Source organism: Corvus brachyrhynchos, unplaced genomic scaffold, assembly GCF_000691975.1.
Source record: "Corvus brachyrhynchos isolate BGI_N302 unplaced genomic scaffold, ASM69197v1 scaffold147, whole genome shotgun sequence".
NCBI classification, from domain to species: domain Eukaryota; kingdom Metazoa; phylum Chordata; class Aves; order Passeriformes; family Corvidae; genus Corvus; species Corvus brachyrhynchos.
Window position 1 is genome coordinate 1,162,766 of NW_008239105.1, and position 612 is coordinate 1,163,377.

Here is a 612-nt window from a genome sequence, read left to right on the forward strand (position 1 = left end):
AACTTAAAGAACATTCAAAGACTTACATGTATGAAAATATATCTTTTTCTTCTAATAAAATATAGCACAGCCCCATTTTTAGTCATAGCGGCCACAGAGTATTAGATTTTACAGAAAGATATCAACCTTGTTTACTAGATGTCAATACCATCTGTTGAACACAACTTTAGACAGGTAACTTTGGCCTCACATTAATGTGCATTCATAGCAGGAACTGGCAATACTGTGGAGTTATTTAAAAAACATTGAGTATCAACATTTTAATAAGGTCTCTGTTCATTGATGATTAAAAACACGAGGTGAAATTGCAAATATTTGGAAAGGTATGGATTGAGCCATAAAGTGGCTAGTTATCGAAACTCCCAGTATTCTTGCAGTTTTTAGAGCTTGTTGATATGAATATAATTTAGACAAGATGTGCTATATATAATGGGGGGGAAAAAAAGGAAGGGAGGAAAAAAGGCTTTAAAAGCCAAATAGCTCTTTGTTTCAAAATGTCTTCCATGACCTGAATGTTCACTTCCTAATGGAGAGGTGACTCTTTAAAGCCCATAGAAGTCTGCAGCTCTTTAATTAATACTTTACTATCTCATATTACAAAATTTGCTTTTT